This window comes from Giraffa tippelskirchi, chromosome 3, assembly GCF_054371585.1.
Source record: "Giraffa tippelskirchi isolate mGirTip1 chromosome 3, T2T-mGirTip1v1.2.pri, whole genome shotgun sequence".
NCBI lineage: Eukaryota > Metazoa > Chordata > Mammalia > Artiodactyla > Giraffidae > Giraffa > Giraffa tippelskirchi.
In genome coordinates, this window is record NC_137277.1 from 52131941 (window position 1) to 52147769 (window position 15829).

At 37.8% G+C, this 15829-nt stretch overlaps 1 protein-coding gene and 1 pseudogene across 3 annotated transcripts in view; one reads left to right on the top strand and one right to left on the bottom strand.

Moving 5' to 3' along the window:
* The window catches only part of VMP1 (vacuole membrane protein 1), a 124602-nt gene that overhangs the window by 41801 nt on the left and 66972 nt on the right, over positions 1 to 15829 (bottom strand). The window lies entirely within an intron of this gene.
* On the top strand, positions 14076 to 14837 carry LOC145543468 (small ribosomal subunit protein eS1 pseudogene; annotated as a pseudogene).

A 15829-nucleotide genomic window follows, 5' to 3' on the forward strand; every position in this document is an offset into this window, starting at 1 on the left:
AGAAATAAACCCTCACGTATACTATCAATTAATTTATGACAAAGGAGCCAAGCATATATAATGCGGAAAGAACAGTTTCTTCAATAAATGGTATTAAAAAAAAAAAGATAGCCACAGACAAAAGAATCAAACTGGACCCCTATCTTACACCACACACAAAAATCAATTCAAAATGGATTAAACACAAGACCAGATGATCTGAAACCATAAAACTCTTCTTAGAAGTAAACATAGTAGGTAAGCCCCCTGATTTTGGTCTTAGCAAAGATTTTTTTCTTCTTTCATCAGCAACAAGAAAAGTCAACCTACTGACTGAGAGAAAATATCTGCAAACTATGTACCTAACAAGGGGTTAATATCCAAAACATATAGGGAACTCATACAATTCAACAGAAAAGAAAATCTAATTTAAAAAAACAAGGCAGAGGATACAAACATATTTTTCCAAAAAGAGACACATATGGCTAATAGGTACAGGAAAAGTTGTTCCACATCACTGATCACCAGGGAAATCAAAAACACAATGAGAAAACATCTCATAACTGTTAGAATGGCTATCATAAAAGAGACAAGAGATAATGTGTTGGCAAAGATGTAGAGAAAAAGATGGTGACTGTTGGTGGAAATATAAATTGGTACAACCAGTATGAAAAGTGAAAGTGAAAGTGAAGTCGCTCAGTCATGTCCAACTCTTCGTGACCCCATGCATTGTAGCCTACCAGGCTCCTCCGTCCATGGGATTTTCCAGGCAAGGATACTGGAGAGGGTTGCCATTTCCTTCTCCAGGAGATCTTCCCGACCCAGGGACTGAAGCCGGTCTCCCACATTGTAGGCAGATGCTTTACCGTCTGAGCCACCAACCAGTATGGAGGTTACAAAAAAAATAAAATTAAAACTACCATATGATCCAACAATTTCATTTCTGGGTTTTGATCCAAAAGAAATGAAATCACTATCTTGAAAAAAATATCTGTAACCCCCTGCACTGCCCCCAGTTTATGGCAGCATTATTACAATAGCCAAGACATGGAAACAATCTAGATGTCTTACTGATGGATGAATGGATAAAGAAAATGTGGGATATGATAGACAGACAGACACATACATTAATATTAGTCATAAAAAGTGAAAGTAAAGTCGCTCAGTCATGTCCAACTCTGCGACCCCATGGACTGTAGCCCACCAGGCTCCTCCATCCATGGAATTTTCTAGGCACGAGTACTGGAATGGGTTGCCATTTCCTTCTCCAGGGGATCTTTCTGATCCGGGGATCGAACCCGGGTCTCCCGCATTGTGGGCAGACGCTTTACTGTCTGAGCCACTAGGGAATCCCCATAAAAAAAAGACAGTACTAAATTATCTCACTTATATGTGCAATCTAAATAAAGATCCTGACATCACATACAGAAAACCAGGCTGGTGATTGCCAGAGGCAGAAGAATGGAGGGTGGGTGAAACAGGCATAGGTGGTCAAAAGGTACAAACTTCCAGTTAAAAGATAAATTAAGTTCTGAGGATGTAATGTATAGCATGGTGAGTCTCATTAATAGGACTGTATTGTATATTTGAAAGTTATTAAGAGAGTAGATCTTTAAAGTTTTTCAAAAGAAAAAACTTTCTGTAACAATATGTGGTAGTGGATGTTAATAAAACTTACTGTGGCAATCATTTTGCAGCATATACATATATCAAGTCATTATGCTGTACACCTAAAACTAACACAGTGTTATACATTAATTACATCTCAATTAAAAAACATAAGAATTCAGCAGTTAAAAAGAAGGAAAAAGCAAAAAGGAACTAATGGTTCCTTAGATGATTCTCAAGTGGGGCAAAAATCTGTAAATAACAAATACGAGAAATCTGTGTATTCCATATGTAATGAATAAACATTTATCTTCTTCATATCCCAGCCAGTAGATGAAATTTTTAGGAAGTTAAAAATAATGGTTATAAAGCAGTATTGGATTTTCTAGCTAGAATTATCTATTGCCTGCTTCTGTCACTATCTAAAAATGTGATATGGTTTTCTTCTCTTTGACATGTTAAAAACAAAACTGAACATAAAGGCCATCTTTTCCCCTTCAAAAATGGGGGTATTACATATAAAAATATAAACAGAAAAATTTTGTTTTTTTTAATCAAAATCTATGAAGTCATGTCTAAAAATGAACACAAAGATCTGTGTATTTTCTGAAACAGCAAGAAATATTTATTTTGGCAACGAGCTAAATTTAGTAAGTACTAAAAACCTGATCCACATAGAAATCTGAAAATTCAGATATTTTTACTCTTCATATTCGTATGTTTCTATTATTTAATGAGGTTTCATGAGATTGGATACTGTGAAAACTTAGTGGGTCACAAACAGCATCGTCTTTTAATGAACAGAGGGCCGGGGCAATGGGATGACCCAGAGGGATGGGATAGGGAGGGAGGTGGGTGGGTGGGGGGTCCAGGAAGGGGAACACATGTAAACCCATGGCTGATTCATGTCAATGTATGGCAAAAACTATTACAATATTGTAAAGTAATTAGCCCCCAACTAAAATAAATACATTTATAAAATAAAAAAATAAATAAATAAAACCAAAAAAAAAAAAAAGTGAGATTAATACATGTGGTATAAGTAAACTGCTGTTTAGTCACTAAGTCTGTTTCATTATTTCAATTACACGTGCATAGGCTCTAAGTACAATCAATATCATTTGTAATATGGAATATGGTAAAGAAGAAAGGTCCAAAAGTCATTGATACAGTGACAGTAATGTCTGTCGCAGGTTCTATGGCACTTTGTCCACATTGTACCTTTCAAAAATTACATGTGAATGATCAGTTAAGTTTTTTCACATAAAAGGATACATGTGGAACATATAATCTGTGAATGACACACATTTCAGAGTGCTGTGTATAAAACAGGAAGCTACCAGTCACGTCTGGGTCAAAGTCATAATTAAATGAATTTCTACATGCACTTATATATTTATTACCACATTTACTTTGGGGGGAGGGCAGTAAAAACATTTTAATGTACAGTAGATATACAGTAATATACATAAATGTGGAGAAGGCAATGGCAACCCACTCCAGTCCTCTTGCCTGGAAAATTCCATGGATGGAGGAGCCTGGTAGGCTGCAGTCCATGGGGTCAATAGGAGACGGACAAGACTGAGTGACTTCACTTTCACTTTTCACTTTCATGCCTTGGAGAAGGAAATGGCAACCCACTCCAGTACTCTTGCCTGGAGAATCCCAGGGACGGGGGAGCCTGGTGGCCGGCCGTCTCTGGGGTCGCACAGAGTCGGACACGACTGAAGTGACTTAGCAGCAGCAGCAGCAGCAGCATATATAAATCTAAAATATACATCTTGGTGGAATTTTACAATGAACACACCCATGTAACTACAAGCAAGATCCAGACATAGAACATTACCAGAACTCCAGACACCCCACTGCTGGCTCTCCTAGTAATTACTTCTTACCCCCAAACAACCACTACTATTGACTTCTACTACAATAGATGTAGCTTGCCTATTTTGAACTTCATATAAATGGAATTACAAAGTAGGTCTTCTGTTATTTCTGGCTTCTATAGGTGAACATTACTATCCACATGATTCACACCTGCTGTTGAATGTGGCAGTAATCAATTTGTTGCCTTTGTAGTAATCTATTTATTCTACTATTGGTGGACATTAGAGTTGCTTCTAGTATGGGGTTAAATAATACTGCTATGACTATTCTTGTACAAGTCTTTTGGAGCATCTTTCTGCTAGGTATAAATATACAAAATGGAACTGCTGTACTGTAGTGTATGCTTATGTAGATAGTGTCAAACACTTTTAGAAAGGGGTTTGTAACATACCATAAATTACTCTCAATATTGCTTCCATGTTGCCAATTCACAATAAATCTCAACTGAAAAAAAAAATTCTAAACTTTTTTGCTCTCCTACAGATGATCCTAACTGCTGTACTCAACATGCCGACAAATTTGGAAAACTCAGCAGTGGCCACAGGACTGGAAAAGGTCAGTTTTCATTCCAATCCCTAAGAAAGGCAACGCCAAAGAATGCTCAAACTACCGCACAATTACACTCATCTCACATGCTAGTCAAGTAATGCTCAAAATTCTCCAAGCCAGGCTTCAACAATAAGTGAACCGTGAACTTCCAGATGTTCAAGCTGGATTTAGAAAAGGCAAAGGAACCAGAGATCAAATTGCCAACATCCGTTGGATCATCAAAAAAGCAAGAGAGTTCCAGAAAAACATCTATTTCTGCAATATTGATTACTGCAAAGCCTTTGACTGTGTGGATCACAATAAACTGTGGAAAATTCTTCAAGAGATGGGAATAACAGACCACCTGACCTGCCTCTTGAGAAATCTGTATGCAGGTCAGGAAGCAACAGTTAGAACTGGACATGGAACAACAGACTGGTTCCAAATAGGGAAAGAAGTACATCAAGGCTGTATAATGTCACCCTGCTTATTTAACTTATATGCAGAGTACTTCATGAGAAACCCTGGGCTGGAAGAAGCACAAGCTGGAATCAAGATTGACGGGAGAAATATCAATAACCTCAGATATGACACCACCCTTATGGAAGAAAGTGAAGAAGAACTAAAGAGCCTTTTGATTAAAGTGAAAGAAAAGAGTGAAAAAGTTGGCTTAAAGCTCAACATTCAGAAAACGAAGATCATGGGATCCACTCTCATCACTTCATGGCAAATAGATGGGGAAACAGTGGTAGACTTTATTTTTTGATTTCAAAATCACTGCAGATTGTAACTGCAGCCATGAAATTAAAAGATGCTTACTCCTTGGAAGGAAAGTTGTGACCAACCTAGACAGCATATTAAAAAGCAGAGACATTACTTTGCCAACAAAGGTCCATCTGGTCAAGGCTATGGTTTTTCCAGTAGTCAGATATGGATGTCAGAGTTGGACTATAAAGAAAGCTGAGTGCTGAAGAATTGATGCTTTTGAACTGTGGTGTTGGAGAAGACTCTTGAGAGTCCCTTGGACTGCAAGGAGATCCAACCAGTCAATCGTAAAGGAGATCAGTCCTGAGTATTCACTGGAAGGATGGATGTTGAAGCTGAAACTCCAATCCTTTGGCCACCTGATGCGAAGAGCTGACTCACTGGAAAAGACTCTGATGCTGGGAAAGATTGAAGGTGGGAGGAGAAGGGGATGACAGAGAATTAGATGGTAGGATGGCATCACCGACTCGCTGAACATGAGTTTGGGTAAACTCTGGGAGTTGGTGATGGACAGGAAGGCCTGGTGTGCTGCAGTCCATGGGGTTGCAAAGAGTCAGACACGACGGAGCAACTGAACTGAACTGAACTGAACAGATGACCCTAATGAATCTGTGGTAGTTAGGAGCTTTGATAACACAAACATATTAAGGTTGAATAAATTCAAGCACGAAAAGAGAAGAAAAGCTTTAAATGCTGAATTTTGGGAAAAACACATGTAGCTTTTACTACTCACACAGAATTTTAGAAGACAACATTAGAATCTTTTTAAAAAACCAAAATTCTTATTTAAAAGCAATTAAATTAAACCCATTAGTGTTGGTAACTAAATATATATATCAAATATATATGAAATATATGCAACATCAAATGATAGAACACCGACTGTGTTGTTTTGTTCTATCATTTATATATAGATATATAAACGTACATTTTATATATCAGTTCAGTTCAGTCGCTCAGTCGTTTCTGACTCTCTGCGACCCCATGAATTGCAGCACGCCAGGCCTCTCTGTCCATCACTAACTCCCGGAGTCTACCCAAACCCATGTCCATCGAGTCAGTGATGCCATCCAACCATCTCATCCTCTGTCGTCCCCTTCTCCTCCCGCCCCCAATCCTACCCAGCATTAGGGTCTTTTCCAATGAGTCAACTCTTCGCATGAGGTGGCCAAAGTATTGGAGTTTCAGCTTCAACATCAGACCTTCCAATGAACACCCACGATTGATCTCTTTTAGGATGGATTGATTGGAACTCCTTGCAGTCCAAGGGACTCTCAAGAGTCTTCTCCAACACCACAGTTCAAAAGCATCAATTCTTCGGCACTCAGCTTTCTTCACCGTCCAACTCTCACATCCATACATGACCAGTGGAAAAACCATAGCCTTGACTAGTCGGATCTTTGTTGGCAAAGTAATGTCTCTGCTTTTCAATATGCTATCTAGGTTGGTCACAACCTTCCTTCCAAGGAGTAAGCGTCTTTTAATTTCATGGCTGCAATCACCATCAGCGGTGATTTTGGAGCCCAAAAAATAAAGTCTGACACTGTTTGCACTGTTTCCCCATCTATTTCCCATGAAGTGATAGGACCAGATGCCATGATCTTAGTTTTCTGAACGTTGAGCTTTAAGCCAACTTTTTCACTCTCTTCTTTCACTTTCATCAAGAGGCTCTTCAGTTCTTCTTCGCTTTCTGCCATGAGGGTGGTGTCATCTGCATATCTGAGGTTATTGATATTTCTCCCAGCAATCTTAATTCCAGCTTGTGTTTCTTCCAGCCCAGAGTTTCTCATGATGTTCAGTTCAGTTCAGTCGCTCAGTCGTGTCCAACTCTTTGCGACCCCATGAATTGCAGCACGCCAGGCCTCCCTGTCCATCACCAACTCCCGGAGTCTACCCAAACCCATGTTCATCGAGTCGGTGATGCCATCCAACCATCTCATCCTCTGTCATCCCCTTCTCCTCTCGCCCCCAATCCTACCCAGCATTAGGGTCTTTTCCAATTAGTCAACTCTTTGCATGAGGTGGCCAAAGTATTGGAGTTTCAGCTTCAACATCAGACCTTCCAATGAACACCCAGGATTGATCTCTTTTAGGATGGATTGATTGGATCTCCTTGCAGTCCAAGGGACTCTCAAGAGTCTTCTCCAACACCACAGTTCAAAAGCATCAATTCTGCAGTGCTCAGCTTTCTTCACCGTCCAACTCTCACATCCATACATGACCAGTGGAAAAACCATAGCCTTGACTAGACGCACTTTTGTTGGCAAAGTAATGTCTCTGCTTTTCAATATGCTATCTAGGTTGGCCATAACCTTCCTTCCAAGGAGTAAGCGTCTTTTAATTTCATGGCTGCAATCACCATCAGCAGTGATTTTGGAGCCCAAAAAAATAAAGTCTGACACTTGTTTCCACTGTTTCCCCATCTATTTCCCATGGAGGGATGGGACCAGATGCCATGATCTTAGTTTTCTGAACGCTGAGCTTTAAGCCAATTTTTTCACTCTCCTCCTTCACCTTCATCAAGAGGCTCTTTAGTTCTTCTTCACTTTCTGCCATAAGGGTGGTGTCATCCGCATATCTGAGGTTATTGACATTTCTCCCGGCAATCTTGATTCCAGCTTGTGTTTCTTGCAGCCCAGCGTTTCTCATGATGTACTCTGCATATAAGTTAAATAAGCAGGGTGACAATATACAGCCTTGACGTACTCCTTTTCCTATTTGGAACCAGTCTGTTGTTCCATGTCCAGTTCTAACTGTTGCTTCCTGACCTGCATACAGGTTTCTCAAGAGACAGGTCAGATGGTCTAGTACTCCCATCTCTTTCAGAATTTTGCACAGTTTATTGTGATCCACACAGTCAAAGGCTTTGGCATAGTCAATAAAGCAGAAATAGATGTTTTTCTGGAACTCTCTTGCTTTTTCGATGATCCAGAGGATATTGGCAATTTAATCTCTGGTTCCTCTGCCTTATCTAAAACCAGATGCTTGAACATCTGGAAGTTTACGGTTCACGTATTGCTGAAGCCTGGCTTGGAGAATTTTGAGCATTACTTTACTAGCATGTGAGATGAGTGCAATTGTGCAGTAGTTTGAGCATTCTTTGGCATTGGAACGAAAACTGACCTTTTCCAGTCCTGTGGCCACTGCTGAGTTTTCCAAATTTGCTGGCATATCGAGTGAAGCACTTTCACAGTATCACCTTTGAGGATTTGAAATAGCTCAACTGGAATTCCATCACCTCCACTAGCTTTGTTCATAGTTATGCTTTCTAAGGCCCACTTGACTTCACATTCCAGGATGTCTGGCTCTAGGTGAGTGATCTCATGATGTACTCTGTATATAAGTTAAATAAGCAGGGTGACAGTATGTATACAGCCTTGACGTACTCCTTTTCCTATTTGGAACCAGTCTGTTGTTCCATGTCCAGTTCTAACTGTTCACTTCACGGCAAATAGAAGGGGAAAAAGTAGAAGCAGTGACAGATTTTATTATCCTGGGCTCCAAAATCACTGTAGATGGTGACTCTAGCCATGAAATTAAAAGATGCTTGCTCCTTGGAAGGAAAGCTATGACAAACCTAGCTAGTGTATTAAAAAGCAAAGACATCACTTTGCCAACAAAGGTCTGTATAGTCAAAGCTATGGTTTCCCAGTAGCCATGTACGGATGTGAGAGTTGTACCATAAAGAAGGCCGAATGCTTTCGAATTGTGGTGCTGGAGAAGACTCTTCAGAGTCCCTTGGAATGCAAAATCAAGCCAGTCAATCCTAAAGGAAATCAACCCTGAATATTCACTGGAAGGACTGATGCTGAAGCTGAAGCTCCAATACTTTGTGTGAAGAGGTGACTCATTGGAAAAGATCCTGATGCTGGGAAAGACTGAAGGCAAAAGGAAAAGGGGGTGGCAGAGGATGAGATGGTTGGATGGCATCAGTGGACTCAATGGATATGAATTTGAGTAAACTCTGTGAGATAGTGAAGAACAGAGGAGACTGACATGCTGTAGTCCATGGCGTCGCAAAGAATCAGACCTGACTTAGATACTGAACAGCAACAACGTAGTCCAAGTTATCAGCAGTAAAACTGGCCAGTATCTGCTGCTTTCTTTTCCTCTCTCTATCCCTGCTGAGATTTCTGTTGAAAAGAAACCATATGGTGATTTTTAGGAAGGCAGGCAGGCATCCACTCCTATCAGCGCCTGCAGGTCTCTACTTGAAATAACAATGAACACTGTCGCCCAAGAAGAACAACAGTGCCCTAGACGTTCAGGGAAAACGTCTGAGTATGCAAGATTTATTAGAAATGACACATTACACAAGTAATGCATTTTTCTTTTCTTCTCTTTTTCCTGTCTGAAGCCAGTATCTCCTCATGTGATCTCCTCATGTCTCACCAGAAAGGGTATTTACCAAATCTTATTTGATGCTAGAGGGGGGAAAAAAAAAAAATCACCCTCTATTTTTAGCATTTATAATTGATTGTATTTTGGTTACAAGTAACTAATAAATAACTTTTATTTCCAGATTCAAACTGGAATTTAAAAAACAAAAATCATATGACAATCTGCTGTGTATGTAAGAACAAGAAAATGAGTCTGTGAATGAAGAAGAAAAAAGTAAAAATGGTTGAGATGAACTTAAACATGCAAAGCTATGAAAACCAGGTCAGTACAGAATTTACAAAGCTTTCAGGGACAGGAAATTTAAAGACTGAAAACAAAGGATAAAGAGAAATGGGATCATCTCTATGATGAAAATGCAAATAGGAGGATTCTTTCCTAAGACAGAATCAATCACCCCACTAAACAAGTTTATAAATGGTCCTGGAAAAAGGAACAGAGCTTAAGTTCCAAATCTATAGTTGAAATTAGAATTTTAAGGTAGAAAGTGCCAAAATCATGGCAATAAATTTAAGGATCATATAAACTTGAGGAGGAAACATGGCAGGTAGGTTTCAAAGTGGACAACAGTAGGATAACACATTTAGGGATTATTTAAATATAAAATGACGGATTACGAAAGTTTTAAGTTATGAACAAAGGAAAGGGACCTTGGAGTGGTCTCCCAAGTAAACAGTGTATTAAAGTAAACAATTTATTTTAAAAATTAGCAAAATGCATTGCCAAACAGGTCTGCAGTTGTAATCTGAAAATACACAAATATATTAATAGTAAAAAATCATGTGCAGTTCTGACAACTTCATGTTAGAAAAGATATAAAAGAATTAGATAAAGATATATGGGGGAATTAAAATGATCAAAGAGTTTTGGGGATATTAGATACAAAAAGTAAACAATTGATTTCTCTAGAAAGGCTGAAAAGGTAACTGACATTTCTAAGTTAAGAAAAGAGAAAAAAAAAGAGGATGAAAATTTATGAAAAGAGGAAAAGGGAAGTGTTAAAAAAAAACTTAACAATACTAGAATTAGGGTGGCATCCTTCATAACATGAAACAGGGAAATTTAAAACAAATTAATGGAAGCACAGATTTAAATAACTTTCTTAAGTCTTTACCTCAAGAAGTAGTAAAAATACAAGATTTTGTAAGTTTTGATAAATTATTGGATGAAGACCCTTATCAGGGAATGTGGAGAAGCAAGTCTATAGAGTACATGCCTACTTTTGAGGGGAGAAATGAATTAATGACCATGCCCACTTCCACATAACTCTTTAGTTTAAGAGCAGGATAGTCATGTTGTTACATTGTAAGGCCCAAGGCAGGAAAATGGGAAGAACACTCTACCAAGAAAAATTTCCTTAGATACTCATCAAGAGAGAACTACAGATCTATTATGATAAACCAAGAACCTTGACTAATTAGAAACAAAAACACCTTTTGAAATAGGAAATGAGCAGTCCATGTCTTGAATTAATTCTGATCTTAGGCCAGAATCCCTAGGAGCATTGAGCAGATACAACAGAGGGTGGGTTTGTATTTAGTGTATTACTGATTTGCAAACCCATGAGCAAAAGCACAGTATACATGAAGTCTGTCAGTCCAAGTTTCAATGAAAGGGGCCTTTCTAAAGGCACTTTACAAAAGGTCTTTGAAATACAAACCTGAATAAAATCTTTAAATTAGTTTAACAAAGGTAACCTAATGCCTGTTCACTGCTTGTCCCCCCACCCCATATCTGTAAACAGGTGTGCAAATGAGTAGAACAAAGCAGACATATAACAAAATTGTATTTTTCTCCAGTGTTTAAAATAAAGCAAACTAACAAGAAAAATCTTAAACATTACTCATTGCGCTTTGAAAATGACTGTGTTAACCTCTATTTTCATTTTAAATCATCTAATTTCAACTAGAATTGCCTGTTCTTCAAAACAAATGTTTCATTTCTAGAATGTAAACAATGTTAAACTTCCATTATTCTGTAGTAGTCTTTCTTGTGAGAAATAATTAGCCCAAAATTTTCCATCTGTTCTTTTCCCTAAATGTAGTTTGTTACAAAAAAGGGTAAGCAGAATAAAAATGATTTTTAGGAGGTTTAATTTAAATGTATTTATTAAATTTATATTTAAAATAAAAGTCTGCCCAAGATGAAGTGATTAAATACAGAAATGAACAGATAAAAACAAACGGATTTAGGAATGCACAATGAGCAGACAAGTTTCCCAGTGGCCATTCATTCAGCAGTTTGTGTCAAACTGCAACTCTCTTTCCTGTTAATACCACTCTAAGAATGGGTTAAAGAAACAGAAGAGTCAGAAAAGGAAGAAAGATCAAAAGTCTGGGAGTGGAATGGAGAGAGAAGAATTCAAAATAAAGTGAAACCTTCCCAAGAAAGCAAATAAAATGAGGCATTAAGAATTCCACCATAACTATGCTACATGTGCTTAAAAACTACAACTACATAACTATTTTAAGTGCTACTTTTTCTTGTTCAACCAAATGTAAGTGACCTTTATGTACCAAAAGCTAACTGTGCTAGTAGTCGCAATATCCTGCAACAGAATCCTTCAAAAGAGACCACTTGGAATTGCTTAATCTTGATGGTACTTAGTGGTAAAATCATGAGCCAGCTCTGAAAAAAGATCTAGCAGGCCTGCCTTTTCATAAACTTAACGTTGTTGGGTGTGGTTGGTTGATTCTGAAAAGAGAAACTACAATAAGCCTTGGTAGCTTTGACACAGCCTTTAAATGATAAAATAAATGGATTTAACATGTGTCTCTAATGTTTATTATGGTAAAGTTGATCAGTTTAACCCTTTGCAAACAAGCAAGGTATCTTGAAAGCAGGAAGCTTTTCTGTGGAACTCCTGACGCAACACAAACCATAGCAGTTACTGCAAAGCTTAATGCAAACCCTCTAGAGTCCACGTTGACAAATTCTTTAACAAGCCCTGTGGTTACAGGGAAGCTGGTTTCACTCTGACTCACTCCTACTCAAACAGTTTACTGGAAATGAAGGGGAGGGGGAATTTTCAGAGAAGTCATGTGATGGCCAGACAAACCACAGCCAGTAAAGGTTCAACAGAGTCAAAAACAGGTCCCAGCAACAACCGACACCCAGAGTGTTCAACTGGCACTAAATTATATGAAAATGAGTCCTGTTGGGTTTCTGATCATCCACACCATGAAGTCTCTCATAAATCTCTGTATATATTATAAAAGAACAGATACTTCACAGAGGGAAAAACCAGCAGGCATTGACATGGTCTGTGCAACTACAAACATTTCACAGGAAAATGTGCTTAACAAAGGAATGTTAAAGCACTTCAGTGAGTGTGTAAATAATCATTATTAAATGCTTTCCCATTGTCTCTAACCTCAAATGATCAAACATATATTCTATCATTAGCAAAAAAAAGTAAAATTAAAAAACCCTTTAATTATCACCTTGTACTTTGAGGGGATGTTAACTGACTGCATTATACTCAGTATCTTGTAATGACCTACAATGGAAAAGAATCTAAAAAAGTGTGTATACACACACACATAAAACTAAATCACTCTGCTGTACAATGAAACACTGTAAATCAACTATACTTCAATATTAAAAAACTATATTACTCAGTATTCAAAAACAGAGAGAACATTACAACTTATGAACTTTTTTGGTTCTTAAGTTATGTGTTTTCACTAAATAAAATAGTGTAAATAACCTGAAATTTCTGAATAGGATATAGATCTTATTAAGTCAAAAAAGGGTATTTTTAGCCTCAAATATGTTTAATACATACTATTAAAAGATATCAGTATTTAAACTTAACTTGGGGACTTAGTTTTAATAAATCAGACTAAGTGTAAGTGGCAAGTATCAATTAATTTAAATACTGCTGTCTTAAACAGAAGCTAAGAAAAGCTCCCTTAAAATAAAATCAAATCCAGAAACTACAAAACAGCTTTTGAGGAACTACTTCATCTAAGGTGATGTACAGACTCACGAATTATACCCAATAAAAAGACAAGCTAACCACGATAAATATGGAGGGGAATACTGTATTCTTTTAAAAGATGAAGTTCTAAGAAATTTAAATTTCTTATTTCTAATTCAATTCTCAATTTTCTATAGTGACAGGAATAAGAAATGGCAACTTTCACAGTCAGCAACCTAATAGCTTGCGAAAAAGAATCCAAGCAGCTAGGTCACTTGGACAGATGTCGTTTAGGAGAGCAAATTTATTCAAACCATATTCTTCTAAGCAAATATGTACAACATTCCTACCCTATTGTGTAAGTTTTAAACAGAAATACCACAATCACCCCCATGTTCCCATTCCCCATTACTTCGATAACCCTGGCTGACCTAACCTTTTAGGGTACATGAAGCAAATAAGTTACTTTATTTTTTTCGAAAACTCTTTATTTCAAATGTCTTTAATTTTTATTTCCTTTGGTTATGCAGCTTATAGAATAAACAAGTCACCATGATAACCTTTATTTTTTTTCCCTAAAGCATAGAACTTTACAAGCTTTGTTTTACTAAATGTGAATTAAAAATTATGTCATTTAACTTAATGATGTCTACTATATCATCTTCAACTCTTGCCTTCAGATGACTTTTTTTTTTGGCTGCACCACGTGGCAAGTGAAACTTCCGTGACCAGGAATCAACTTCATGCCCCACTGTGGTGGAAGTGTGGAGTCTTAACTGGACCACCAGGGAAGTCCTCAGATAAACTTTTTTTTTAAATGAAAGATTCTTTAAATTCTATAATGTTTTGTAATCAGTTGATTATTAAACTCAAAGGTGGAAAACAATTAAATCTTTTTTATCTAAGAGGATTTTTGTGTTGAAAAATATTTTATATTTTATTTTGTGGTGGAACAAGATTAAATGCTCCCTTTTGACTGAGCAGCAACATGGCAGTCTGCCAGAATAAGCACCTTACAAAAGGTAGCAAAAAGGGAGACTAGAGGAAAAGTGGTTGATCCATGTTCTAAGAAAAACTGGAATAATGTGAAAGCACCAACTATGTCCAACATAAAAATATTGGAAAAACTGGTCATGAGAACTCAAGGAACCAAAATCGCATTAGACAGCAAGGGTCATGTTTCTGAAGTGAGCTTAGCTAATCTGCAGAATGATGAAGTTGCATTTAGAAAATTCAAGCTAATTACTGAGGATGTTTAGGGCAAAAATTAGCTAATTTTCATGGCACGGGTCCTGCTTGTGACAAAATGTGTTCCATGGTCAAAAAACGGCAGCCCATGAATAAAGTTCACGTTGATGTCAAGATTACCGATGGTGACGAGCTTCATCTATGTTCTGCTGGTTTTACTGAAAAGCACAACAACCAGATTTGGAAAACCTCACACTCAGCACCAACGGATCTGCCAAAACCAGAGGATGACTTGAAAGAACTTGTCAATAAACTGATTCCAGACAGCACTGGAAAAGACATGGAAAACACTTGTGAATCTATTTATCTGCTCTATGATGTTTTTGTTAGAAAAGTAAAAGTGCTTTTTTCCCAAGTTTGAATTGAGAAAACTCATGTTTCTTTTCTTTTTTTTTTTTGAAAACTCATGTTTCATGATGAAGGTAGTAATTTTGGAAAAGCGACTGGGAAAGAGACAGGGGCTAAAGTTGAACAAGCTGATGGATATCAGTTACCAGTCTAGAAATCTGTATAAAACTCAGACTTGTAAGAGTGACAATAAAAAATCTTATTTGTGATGCTAATAAAAAAGTATAAATATTAAATGAACATGTTTCATGTAATTGTACATTTTCTCTCTTAACTGATATTTCTAGTTCATTCAAAGAATCTACCACTTGAGTAGTATATGCAAGACCATGCAGGTGCTGCCAAAAATACTTCTTTTGTGGTCTCCTCTCATGGAGCTTATAAGCTCCTGGGTAAGAAGAGAAAAGTCTAAAAGTAGTTCTAAAAGAAGGCAGAAAGTGACATAAGAAAGATATAGCAAGAGATGGTTTCCAGGGAATGGGAAGATTTTTTTTTCTTTTAAACAACTGCCCCTTTCCCACTCCAGTACTCTTGCCTGGAAAATCCCATGGACAGAGGAGCCTGGTGGGCTACAGTCCATGGGGTCGCTAAGAATCGGACACGAATGAGCAACTTCACTTTCACTTTTCACTTTCATGCATTGGAGAAGGAAATGGCAACCCACTCCAGTGTTCTTGCCTGGAGAATCCCAGGGACGGCAGAGCCTGGTGAGCTGCCGTCTATGGGGTCGCACAGAGTTGAGCAACTTAGCAGCAGCAGCAGCCCCTTTCCCGGTGGATAATGCTGCTAATTGTACCATTTAGGGAGAAAATTCACAACTTTGGGCTGATCCAGGAAAAGCTGGCCTGGATAACTATGCAGCAGTATGTGACTGAGTTAAGGATCACCCCCTTTCTCAGAATCCTGAGGCCTTCTTACTAGTCGGGTCAGACTACAACCTGGATGGGAAGATTTTTGAGCAGCCAAGTTTCACAACCAGAGGTATTTTTCAGAAAATTATTTTTGCTGCTTTATTTGGAAATAGATTGGGGGAAACAAGGCTGGAAGAGGAGATCTATTAGAGAGTCACTAGAAATGTTCAGGGGAAAGGTGATAAAGGCATGAACCAGCAGTAGTAAGGGAAAAGAGAGGATAGATTTGAAGATC